This window comes from Triticum dicoccoides, chromosome 3B (genome assembly GCF_002162155.2).
Source record: "Triticum dicoccoides isolate Atlit2015 ecotype Zavitan chromosome 3B, WEW_v2.0, whole genome shotgun sequence".
NCBI lineage: Eukaryota > Viridiplantae > Streptophyta > Magnoliopsida > Poales > Poaceae > Triticum > Triticum dicoccoides.
The window spans coordinates 797994381-798005176 of NC_041385.1; the positions used below are offsets into that span (position 1 = coordinate 797994381).

At 51.7% G+C, this 10796-nt stretch overlaps 1 long non-coding RNA gene across 1 annotated transcript; it reads left to right on the plus strand.

Moving 5' to 3' along the window:
* Window positions 1-10426: 10426 nt before the first annotated feature.
* Window positions 10427-10796, plus strand: LOC119282312. The gene is made up of 3 exons (XR_005138696.1): window positions 10427-10467; window positions 10552-10650; window positions 10734-10796. It is a non-coding gene; the product is annotated as an uncharacterized LOC119282312 (long non-coding RNA).

The window sequence follows — 10796 nt, forward strand, 5'->3', positions numbered from 1 at the left end:
CAGTAACGGGCCATAAGTAAACGAATGCTCGAAATGAGCCCAAGAATAAATGGGCTCTGAGAAGGCCGAAAGATAACATGGGTTTGAAACGGCCCAACTGAATAACAGGCCATTAATGGGTATAAAGTGATACACTGTTCATTACGGGCCAGTTTCACCATGGGCCGTTAATGGGTCTAAAGTGATACACTGTTCATTGCGGGCCAGTTTCACCACGGGCCGTTAATAGGCCAAGAGTTACATAGGGCCTCATATGGGCCGAAAGACGTCACGGGCCATACATGGGCCAGAAGTGAAAACGGCTGGAATCATATTGGATGGCCTAGATGACGCTACTGGGCCTAATTCGGGTAGGGCGTAACGGGCCTTGGGTTAGCGGGCTGTAAATGGGCTATATGCGAACAGGCCATTAACAGGCTTTCCATGGGCTGGCCCGTCATCTTTTGACCAAGTCAAACGGGCCGGCCTTTTCACAGGAATGGGCCTCTGTTGGGCCAGGCCATGTGTCGACATATCATAGGCGCCTTCTGTCCAATGAGTGGATGACATCTGTCCCAACAATGAGCCGACACGTGTTTCCTCCAGCCAATGACGATTTTACACGTGGAAAATCCCCATTGGTCGGGGCCGTTAACGGGTTATCGGATCCAAAACCCGACCCGATAGCTTAACAGCATTCCGTTACGGTGGATGCCACGTGTCGGTCACCCTTGACGAAAGCACTTCTGTGACGCGTGATTTATCGTCATGGAAGTGGACACTTCCGTGATGATAATTTTGGTAATGTCATGGAACACTTCTATGACAGCACAGGTATGACTATCTTGATTCTGTCATAAATTTGTCATGGATGTACAAGCATGACAAAAAACGCGACCTAGTGTGACAAACATGTATCATCACGGAAGTGTATTTTTTTTGTAGTGCCCGATGCCAGCAAAGCGCGCCACCCTTGAGCCCCAGTTTTCCCAACACCGCCAACCCCGTTGGGACCTGGGCTCGGGAGGCGCCTCCATGATGGCATGCAGATCTTTGTGAAGACAAGAAACACTCCAAATCAGAAGAGGATTAGAAGACGACGAACCTCGGCGCTATCCTTGCCAAGGAAACCCACAAGACCGCCGGCAAGATCCTTGCCAGGGACGACCGCAACACCACGGCAAGACCCTTGCCGGGGCCCCGGCAAGGCCCTTGCCGAGGACGTCCGCGAGGCCACAACCAGGCCCGCACCCTCCAAGCTTCTACCATCGCTCCCATGCAGCTGCCAGCCCACCATCTCGGCAAGGGCCTACATGTCGGCATGAGGCTTCTCGGCCAACTCAGCGCATGCCTACGTGATGGCATGCAAATCTTCGTGAAGGCCCTACCACCCCCCCCCACCTCAGCAGCCTGCCAGCCTACATGGCGCCGACGACCTCACTGCCCAGGTGCGTGTCAAGGCAGGGCGAAGCGGCGGTAAAGTGAAGGGGACACGTCAAAGGCGCATTAAATGTGTCTTGTCCCGTAATAGCTAACGATAGGCTTAACCACAGTACCCCGATGCCACCTCCTGTGGGCCACTGTGGCGATCCCCTTGCCTATAAAAGGAGGCCCAAGGCATCCAGGAGGAGGATTGGGACCCTTGGACAAGATACGCTCATTGTAGCTAGCTCAAGAACTCCAGAACACAAATCTACACACAAAAGCAGGACTAGGGTATTACGCATCCTCGCGGCTCGAACCTGGGTAAACGACCTGAGTGTTCATGCTGACTGCTGATCCCGCTCTTCTCACCACCCCGCGTCCCGCAACCGTAGTAGGGACTCTTGTGATCTTATAGGTGTCGTTTCCCACCGACAACGCTTTGCAAATTCACAGCGAGAATTGGAATGAAAGGTACTTGGGCCTCCCAGTTCATGTTGGAAAATCAAGAAGGAAAGCATTTGGTTTTGTCAAGGGAGCCATGGCGGGCCGGGTATACGGCTAGAAAGAGATTGATTGCCAAAGCCGGGAAGGAGACCTTGGTCACGACCGTGGCCCAAGCCATCCCCACTTTTGCCATGTCTTGTTTCGATGTGACCAAAACTTTTTGTGAGGAGCTTAGTTCACTGATTGGAAATTACTGGTGGAGCCAACAAGACAAGGAGAACACCATCCATTGGATCGGTTGGAAAACTCTTATAAATCCAAAAGCTGAGGGAGGGCTCGGGTTTCGTGATATGCACGGTTTCAACATAGTGATGCTGTCAAGACAAATTTCGAGACTCATCCACTACCCGGACTCATTATGTGCTCAAATCTTACAGGCCCATTATTTTTCTAATGGGCAGATCTTGGTGGCAGTACCTAGAGATGACATCTCTTACTCCTAGCGCAGCTTACTGCATGGGTTACAACTGTTCCGTGAAGGATATATCTGGAGAATCGGTGATGGCACACAAGTTAACATTTGGATGGATCCGTGGATACCGAGGCCATGATCACGTCGAGTCCTGACTGCACGAGGGCAGAGCCTACTGGAACATGTTAGCAATCTCATTGATCCTTTCACAGGCAAGTGGGATGAGCTGCTGGTGAGAGAAACGTTCTGGGCGGACGATGTCAAGTATATCCTCCAAATTCCGCTAAGAGAGGGAGTCCAGGATTTCATAGCATGGCAGTATGATAGCAAGGGGGTTCATTCCTATCAAGTCTTCCTACAAACTCTACCGAAAACTCGAAAAAACCAAGAGTGACAGTGACGTGGGCGGTAGCGGCTCCAACCCGGGGATTCTGGAAAAGGCCAAGGACGACTCATGGAAGTGTATCTGGAAGTTTCCCTGCCCGAAAACCATCCAGATGTTTATGTGGAGAATCAAGCATGAATCCCTTGCGCTCCGCATTAACCTGGCCCGGCGAGGCATCCCCATTGACGATACCAAATGTCTGTTCTGTGGCAAGGCCGATGAGGATGGGGCGCATCTATTCATCAAGTGCAAATACGCTAAGGAGGTCTGGAGAGAACTTGCTATGGAGAAAAACAGGGTTGCCCTAGAGCGCATCACGTCTGTGCATGCAATGCTTGATTTCCTATGGGGGTCTTGATGTAAAAAAGCGACTACTAGTGCTGACCTTTTGGTGGATGTGGTGGTCCAACAGAAACAAAATGAGCGAAGGGTAGGTACCTACCACGGCCGAAGAAGTGGCTCGACGAGCACGAAGCAGCGTCTTCGAGTTCATGCAGATTTTCGGGAAGCCAGAAGCCAAGCTACCGCCGGACAAATGCCCCCCCCCCCCAAAAGATTCGGTTTACAAAGTAAACGCCGACGGATCGTTCGTTCCTGGTCAGCAACATGCAGGATGGGGCGTCACGATCAGATCAAAGGATGGTCATTTGCTCTGTGCACGGGCTGGTTCAGGCGAGAATATCAGTGATGCTTTCGCGGTGGAAGCCATAGCTATGTCACAAGCGATCAACACTGCGGTAGATCTGGGCATGACCCGAGTGGAGTTCAAAACTGACTCACGGCTCCTGGCGGATGCTCTTGACCTAGGGAAGGTGGATTCCTCGACGTACGCTGCGGTGATCGAGGACATGAAATATCAATTGAAAATTTGGTTCTCCGAGTTCTCCATTTCGGTTTGTATGGGAAGTGCAAATTCGGTAGCTCATGAATTGGCCAACCTAGGCCGTATGTATGATCCAAACCACTATATGCAATGGGAATCTGATGTACCCGCCCATGTGGGTGACCGTTTTTTGGGCGATATGCCCAACCATAGTTAAGAAATAAAGCTAAGTTACTTTCAAAAAAAAAACTCTTCCATCAACTGTATTCAGAAGGCATGTGCGTTTTGTCAGTAGTATCGTTAATACTACTCTATTTGACTATTCAGCGAGCGAGTTCCTGGGTCTTCACAGCCGAGAAGAGAGAGAGAGTAGAGACCGCACCCACACAGTGGTGCCGCTGCATGTCTTTCTTCTTCTTATAGATCTGTGGGGACCAAATCCCGAAATGGAAGTAGGGGGTAGGGGCAAGACGGGTATTTGGCGGGGTGGCAGAGGGCATAGTGGGGGAAGCCAGCCTTTTGGAGCGAAATGGAATGAGGCGGTGGGCCCGCGCATGGTAAAGTGTGTGGGGGCAGGAAACAAAAGGCGAGGCTGCAGCGGCACGAGCTGCGCGTGAGCCCGATCCATGGACCACGCGCAAGTCAAGCAAAAACAAGCCGCCGCGTTGGAAGGAAGTAGCACAACTGTTGGAAAACAGACCGAGAGGAGGGGTGGACTTTTCATCGAGGCCGTCCATGGACCGGGCCTAGGGCGTCGGCGGAGTCGAGGCGAGCGGCGACGGGAGCTGCGTCCGGCCGTACCGCAGTCCAAGCTGGCGTCCGCTCAGGCCAACTCCACCGCACAACCACAAACGAACGTCTGGTTTGACCGGATTTCGTTCCTTTGGTGCGGCGATGGGTTCATCCGTGTTCGGTCATATCTGTTGGGTCGTGCGTGCGTCCACCGCGCGGCCGCACCACAAATCATGTCCGTGTTGGACATGATTTAAAATAAAACAGAAAAATGTAAATAAAATGACTAAAAAGTAAATAAACGCAGTTTAAAAAACAAAAAACTTAGTTAGGGGTCACGGCCACAAAACGGCCCAGTTTAGCAGTTCACTTAACGGCCCAGTGCCATAATTAACATAAAAAGAAAATAAAAAATGCCGCCGCGCGCTCCTGCCGCGCCCGTCAATGCCATGGCCCTCATCGTCTTCAGTGCCGCCGGTGTCGTCGTCATCGCTGACGAGGTCGACGTAGGCCGGCGGCGTCCAGAGGTGGGACTGTGGTGCATAATACACGGGGGCGTCCTGGAAGGCCGGAGGTGCCAGCACCACCACCTCCCATGGTGAGGCCTCCTCCTCCGATGACTGCGGCGGTGTGGGGCACCAATTCATGCCCCCCAGGGCGTCGGCCATCTCCAGCGCGGTGCACGACCAGCTTCATTGCTGCCCACCAGGCCCAGGTGGAACGTGGCCACCGGCTCCTCCTGCATCGCCTCCTCCCTCCTCTCGTCCTCCTTGACGGCCACCATCTCCAGTTCGGGGAAGGCGACGTCGCCGGCGGCAGAGACGAGAACACTCTCCTCCCCATCAGATTGTTCCAATCATCATCGCGGCGCCTCGTCGTTGTAGAGGTCGTCGGGGAGGAGGCGGCGGCGGTGCTCGATCTCATCGCGGCGCGCATAGCCGCCCATCGGCACCGGCGGGATCGGGACCCGGTCGGCGCTGAGGTGCCAGTTGTTGGGGGGTGGACATCGCTCCACCGGACCGGCGTCCTCGTCTCTCAGTAGCGCCGGCACACATCGGCGTTGAGGTACTGCCGGTCGCGCTCGCCGGTGGGCCTAGGGGCGATGGTGAAGGGGGGCGGCGCGAGGGCTCGACGGGAGGAGCGTGGCGGTGACACGGGCTCCTCCTTCTTCACGGAGCCGCGGCGGCGGCCCGAGGAGGAGTCGGCCTCGCGGTCGTGCTTCCCCTTGCGGCCGTAGTTCCACAGGCCCATGGCTGCGAGGCGGCCGGCCGGCGAGTTCGAGGCCTATGGTTTGGAGGAGTCGGGTTTCGAGGAGGCCGCGGGTGGAGTGGAGAGTGTGGACGACGACCGGTCCACGGCTTCCGCATTTAAGTACGACCGCAACGTTTTCCTGGACGGATGACAGGCGGGCCCGGCCGCGTGTGCGCATTGATGTGGGCGGGTGGGAGGTAGGTGGCCGCCTGCCACGCGGCCCCGACGCGGACGAGCGCGTGTCCGTTTGCTGTCCGCCGCGACCCAAAACCGGCGCATGTTTGCGCTTGAAATGGGTCAGCCGGGCACAAAACGAACATGATGGGTCCGAGCCGTCGCACGCTGGCCGACCGGTTTGTCCCTTTTACTCCAAACGGACGGGGCCAAACAGAATGGGGTCACGTGGTGGAGTTGGCCTCATTCTCAGCTCACACCCAACCCCACTTTCCTCCGCTCTGCTCTACTCTGCCTGCCTGCGCCTTTTTATTTCACCTTTTTTTGGTCTACTAATAATAATAAAAAACACGGCCAGAAATGTGCCCCAGCCGCGCCACCGGCCACCCGCTGCCACTCCTCGAGATGCCGCTTCCGTCCACGTACGCGCGCAGTCAGGCATGCAGAGGCAAGCCCCACCAGCCTACCCTTCCCGCCAACTTGCCACGCGTGCCCACCACCATCAACTACCCAGCAATCATGCACGCTCGCTCGCGCCTAATAATCTGCATGCATACAATCGAAATGCCCATAATATGATCGTGATGTACTATATTTTTCTTTAAATATTCCTTACCACAAAGTAGCAAGGAATCATGAGCTTGTTTCCAGGAATGCTTGATTTCATGAGCTTGTTTTTTGGGTTGCGATGGGTAGGACTATCGTCTTTTGGAAAAGAACAAAATCGGCTTTAGATAAAGGAAGCACGCAGCTGCTCCACCGGTTGTGTTTTATGCATTAACGATGATTATATTTTCCCTTGAATGCTTGTATAGTTTTTTTTTTCTTCTGAAAATATTCCACTCCAATTCTAGAGCCTGGAGACATTGCGCAGAATAATGAAAGCATAGGATGGTACCAGGCCAAGTACGTTCTTAATCAACAACTCTCTCTAATGTTCTCGTCCCATTCATATTCATATGTTATTACTTGTTCATTTCTTACTATGTTATTAGGCCAACAACTAAATCTGATGCTGGAGGAGAGTGTTCCAATCATCATGGACATATGGCTGAGAACCGGAGTAGTACAATATTCCGGTGGTCCACGGCTTGTATGAATTTATATTTCTGCCAGCAAAGTTAGCTATAGCAACCAGGTGGACCTAGGCCTACACTGCATGACTTTTCAAGGGTAGACTAGATTTTGTAGAGTTTCCTTCCATCCCCTGAATATGGTCCGAAGGAGAGCCGCTCTACACTTGCAACAACACATGCTCTCCGGATAGTGGTCTCACAAAGAAGCAGTAAAGGGAGGGAAATCGTTTTTTTTTTTGGATTGCTGGGGAGCCGAAGCGTGCATTGTGAACCGAGCGCGCGAGAACCATCCTCGTGATCTCGCTGAAGCCCACGGCGGCCCACCCACTGGCTGCGGGCTCGGACGGGGGTATGGGGCACGTCAGGCCCATGAGCTGGCGCACGTGAAAGGGGTGGTGGCGTAGCGTGGCAGGCGAGGCAGATTTCTCATTTCCCGCAGTGCAGCTGTATAGCTAGATGTAGCTGGGGAGGCAGGAGCCGGGGAGGGACGAGGCGTCGCCGGCAGGCAAGGCATGTGGCGGTTTGATTTGGGCACGGGGGCGCGTGCCAGTGAGTGCGCCGCGGCACGCTGCCCGCGCGTAGGCAGGCGCAGCGACAAGGGCGACTGTGCCGCCGGCAGCACGACCAGCGAAGACGACACTGTTGCGCTCTCTGTGCTGGCCCCGCTGCTGCTTCCTCGACAGACAGTGTTGGGTGGCTGGCTGTCCGCGAGCGACCGCGGAGCGAAAAGAGCTTTTCTTTGCTCTCCTTCGGCTGCAGGGCAAGGCCCGCCACCTTGTCATGCTCGGGTCGGCGGTGTCTCCTCAAAACGTGCTCTTCTCCAGGAAGCATGCAGTGTGGCCACTGTAGCCGGATTCACTGTGCTAAACAAAATTGTTTGGCTGGCGGGGAGCGGTCGACACATCCGTCCTCTGTCTAGTGTCGGACAAAATTACTGTTATAACCTATGTGGCTAACAAAATCCCAATTTGATCTTGTTTGGCAAAAAAATTCGTTTCTGACCTTTTTAGGAGACGCCAACATCCCTGGCGTCTGGGTTGCGAAGCAGACGCCACGGATCCTGGCGTCTGGCCCCTGGCCCGCACTGCCCGTCCGCCCGTTGACCTGCTGACGTGGCAAAGGGGCCACACGCCAAGGACCCTGGCGTCTGGCCCCGGTAACTGGATAACCCCCGCGGGCCGAGCCCACCCACCCATCTATTCTTCCCCCTCGCGGCGCACGAACGGAGGGGTTCTCTCCTTCGCCCCCCTTCTCCCTCACACCAAACCCCCCCTTGATCTATCCCATCCTCCACCCAAATTTGTGGATCTGACCCCCCCAAGCATCCTTGAGGTATTCTCCCATATTCCCTCCAATTTGTTTTTGTTTTCCCCTCTTTTGTTGGAGCATTATTTCACATTAGGTGATGTTAGATTAGTAGATGGTTTCTTTGTTTTAGGAAATAATTTGTAGTTGATAGATGATTTGGTAGGTAGTGTAGTTGGTAGATGTTTGTAGTTGTCCACCAATAGACATAGTTTGTATTTTTTTTTGAATTATAGATGATGTATGCAAGTGCTAGTAAATTAGCTATATGTTGAATATATAGATGGCATAATATTTGTTTGAATCTGAGAAGACTAATTTGGCCAGCAAATATATTTAGAAAAAATGTTATATGTGTGAAGTGATATAATTTTTTTTGCAAAAGAGATGATGAAATTTGATGATTGTTTGTACATGATTTTTTTTGCAAAAGAGATGATGAAATTTGATGATATGTGTGTGCATATGTAGAAGAAAGAAACGATGTGGTTATGTGTGAGAAGAATGGTGTGTTCATATGGCATAACTTGAAGAAGGAAATAATATTGTTTGATATTGTTCATGTATTCATATATGTTTGTGATTTGTTTTGTAGGATGGCGGATGATGATGGACCTTGGTATGGCGGATTAATTGATGAGTGGGATAAGGAGCATCGTGCTCGTGCCATTGAGAAGGGAGATGTAAGAAGCAAGACTTATCAAATTTCGTTGTTTCTCATTTGTGTTCTTGTATTGATTAAAACATCACTTTATTTGCAGCTTGTAGTTGCTATGCGCATGAGGGGTCATTCCACTGATGACTTTACTTACGACCCGCGGTACGAGCCTTACATTCCGAGATTGGGTCTTCTCCCATTCGTGTTGCAGTTTAAGCGACGCGCTCCACCGGTGAACCACGCGGCGCTGACCGCACTTGTGGATCGTTGGAGGCCGGAGACTCACTCGTTCCACCTTCCATGTGGGGAGATGACGATGACCCTACAGGACATGGCTATGATAAGCGGCCTTCCTATCAACGGACAAGCTGTTACCGGTCGTGTGAGCGTTGGTAATTGGCGAGAACGGACTGGCATTTTAATTAGTGTTGAGCCCGACGGCCCTCAGGAAGGCAAGGCCGATACTGCAAGAGTGAGGCATTCCTGGCTAAAACTGGTCAGAGGAAACACCAATCCGTGCCCTTAGGGTGGCAATGATGTGGTTGTGCAGCAGTACGCGCGGGCCTATCTTTGGTATGTACTAACCAAGGTAGTCTTCTCAGATGCAACCGGGAACTCAGCCCTCTGGATGTTCTTGGAGCTACTCAATAACTGGGATACCCAGTATAGCTGGGGTTCGGCCGCACTAGCATATTTGTATCGTCAGGTAAGAGATATTTGCAACCATTTATCTTGCATTTGTCATGCGCCTCCATATCTAACATGTTTGTTTGATTGCAGCTTGACTTGGCGTGTCGGAGGAAGGGAGATACATCCTCATTGTCTGGGTTTGTTTGGAGTCTATCCGTGTGGATGTGGGAGCGGATCCCGGTTGGACGGCCCGATTTCAAGAACCCCCTCATGGCAAACCCACGGGGTAATCATGACGGGTTGCATGATGATGATCCATATCGGCGCCCTACGCTTGCTTACTATTGGGAACAAGTGACAGTCTACACAGGAAGCTTGCATGTGCGATACTAGTGCTATATGAACGAGCTGGACACCTTGACTGCTAAGCAGGTTTTGAGAAGTTCGATGAGATAAAATTTAGTCAAGAATGAAACTTATGTAGCTAACAATGTATCTCTTTGTTTTGCAGGTATATTGGTTGCCTTATGTGGAAGATCGTGACTTTGATCTTAATGAGATGTGCACGCGTGATAGCCATCTTTGGCGGGCGAGGTGCCCAATGATATGCTTCTTCGCAGTTGAGTGGCACTTTGTAGACCGTGTGGCAAGACAATTTGGAAGAAGACAAGGTATTCCAATTAAAGAGAGCAAGGAGGAAATTCTATCTCTGCATCGGTAAGCAAGCATGCCTTGAGTATGTAGTAGAGCATTGAATAAGTCAATGTTTGCTAATGCTTTGCCCCGTGCATCATTTGTAGGTTCGATCGAAGGAACAATCAAGATATATCGGATTGGGCAAACAAACACCGTGCGTGGATAGAAATTTGGAATCAAAGAGACACGTTAGTGCAATCAGAGAATAGACCTCACAATCAGTCAGCATATCAGAAGTACCAAGTGTGGTATGCGGAGCGTTACCGGTTAAAGCTGAAGCCTGGTTGGACTCATGAGGAGTGGCCGGAGTTGGTGTCTGAAGACCCGGAGACTGCACAAGGTTATCAAACCTTCAACATGGCTGTGAGAGACACGAGAGGGGCTCACGTTGACTATGCACCGATGCATGATGAAATGGTAGTCTGTTTGACCTATTCTAACATACTTGCATCATGTTGTCTTCTTTCAAATACATAAGTTTGGTGTGTTCATGAATTGCAGGGCAGAGAGTTGCTTCTGTGCGTCAACGATGCCAATGTTGCACTGAGTCATCCACCTGGTGGTGCATTATCTGAGAGGACTCTTAGGAGCACGATGGAGGTGTGATCAATATATTATAAAAGTTTCTTTTCGCGGATTATTTATGTGCATCTCATATCATAGCATATTTTGTCTTATTGCAGAAGTTCAAGAAGCGGTTTCATAAGATGGCAGCAATGCTTTCTTGCCATGGTGCTCAGTCCAGT